General features: G+C 40.3%; 1 non-coding gene across 1 annotated transcript; it reads right to left on the bottom strand.

The window, feature by feature from the left end:
• Window positions 1–1,922: 1,922 nt before the first annotated feature.
• LOC118488535 lies at window positions 1,923–2,029 on the bottom strand. The gene has a single exon (XR_004885079.1). It is a non-coding gene; the product is annotated as a small nucleolar RNA R71 (small nucleolar RNA).
• Between the last annotated feature and the right edge of the window lie 216 nt (window positions 2,030–2,245).

Genomic DNA, 2,245 nt, shown 5'->3' on the forward strand with positions numbered 1-2,245 from the left:
GCTCATTTAATCCTGAAAATACAAAAGGAAGACAAAAGCATACTTTTTCCAACATTAGTACTAAAAAAGGGTTAGTTTTATGCCACAATTGATGTAATTTATATGTTGCATTTTGTGCATATCATGTATACTTGGATGTTTGAGAGGCTTGGTCCAGTTGGGATAGTGTTATAGAATCTTGTGATTCTTTGTTAAACATTCAGATTGGTTTATATTTGTTGCTGATATATACTTTGAGTGTTGAGTTGTGTTATACATTGTGAGCTTCTTGTTGTCACTTGTTATAGTGCAGAGGTTCATTATTATGTTAATGTACAAGTTGTTTCACAGAACCTGATGAATCTGATATGATGTAGATTTTGTGACATATGAGTCTTTATATGTTCTGATTTAGTGGTATATATTTGATGGCACATGATCTTTTGACATTGAATGTGGATTTAAAATCTTTTGCTCTACTTTAAGTTTTATAATGGGTTTTTTACGTCGCCTTCAAAAGAGGGGCCTACCACATTATGCATTAATAACTTAATTAATTATCTTTCAATAATCCGACCCTTTAGGATTGTATCCTTGCTGACTCAAACTACTGGGTTGAGGGTAACGTCGTATTCAAAAGAGGGGCCTACTACAATAACTAAGATAATCTCTTAAACAAGTGCAAAAGTGCGAAAATAATCAAAGGTTACACTACACACGAGTCGGATCCAAGTGATTCATCTTGTCTATCTGTTTTTACTTTTATTTTACTTTTCAGCATTTTAGTTAGTTTTATTTTTCTAGTTTAAAAACCTTTTTCTAACATTTTGATTTGATTAGACGTTGAGGATAAACCGGTACTAAAAGCTCTTGTGTCCTTGGACGACCTCAGTATCTTACCAACACTATACTACGTCCACGATGGGTGCACTTGCCCATATGTGTGTTTAGTGTTAGTGAATATCGTGTTTATAAATTTAAAACTTGGCTAAAAAGTGTAAAAAGGGCTTAAAATATACACCTAAAACATATACACACTGACACGCATCAAGTTTTTGGCGCCGTTGCCGGGGACACAAGGATTTTAAGAAAGTTAGGAATCAGCGGCCTAATCATTTTTTTTTATTTTTTTAGGATTTTCTTAAATTTTTCAGCTTCTGCAGAGCTCAGCACGGGCTGTGCCTGGTCGGACACGGGCCGTGCCCAGCAGTGTCACTGGCAGTTTTTATTTTCCGAGTTACAGAGAGCTGAGCACGGGGCCGTGTCGGTGCAACACGGGGCCGTGTGCAACTTCCCAGTAACAGGGATCCGGAAAACAATCACTGTATCTCCGACCACGGGCCGTGTTCACTGAGCACGGGGCCGTGGTGAACTTCCTGACCAACACTCTTTTCTGTTTTTATTGCAGGACTTGGAACCCAGGCACCACATCTGAACTTTCTATGTAGTGTATGAGCTCCAGTTCTAGTAGAGACATAAAAGAACCTCTAGAAGAACCCGAACACTTTCTCAGAAAAAGACTTAAAGCTAAAAACCAAGAGAAAGTTTCAGGGGACCCACTTCCAATGGCGGACCAACGTACCCTCATAGATTACCTACGACCCACCGTGGGTAATCTCGGCGCCGCTATCAATGCTCCGAATGTCGAAGCTAACAACTTTGAACTTCGGCCACATTTGATACAGATGCTTCAAAACTCCGCAACGTTCCATGGGCTTGCGGACGAGGATCCCCATCTACATATTACTAATTTCTTAGAAATATGTGATACCTTCCGGATCAATGGAGCATCAAACGACGCCATCCGCCTTCGGATGTTTCCATTTTCATTAAAGGACCGAGCAAAGGTTTGGCTCAACGCCCTCCCAGTTGGCTCGGTAAACACCTGGGATGAACTAGCCCAAAAGTTTCTATATAAGTATTTCCCTCCCGCTAAAACGGCTAAATTAATGACTGAAATTAATACATATGCACAAGAGGATGGGGAATCCTTATATGAAACTTGGGAAAGGTTCAAGGAGCTATTGCGAAAGTGTCCTCATCACGGTCTTGCAGTATGGCAACAAGTATCCACTTTCTACAATGGGTTGTTGCCACACACAAGACAAACACTTGACTCTAGCTCCGGGGGACTTTTAGGTAATCGCCACCCACATGAAATATACAATCAAATTGAAGAAATTGCTCAGACCAATTTTCAGTGGCACACTCCCCAAGGCAATAAATATATTGCCTCGGGCGCCCATAAGGTTGATGAAAGCACTTC

This window comes from Helianthus annuus, chromosome 16, assembly GCF_002127325.2.
Source record: "Helianthus annuus cultivar XRQ/B chromosome 16, HanXRQr2.0-SUNRISE, whole genome shotgun sequence".
Lineage (NCBI taxonomy): Eukaryota > Viridiplantae > Streptophyta > Magnoliopsida > Asterales > Asteraceae > Helianthus > Helianthus annuus.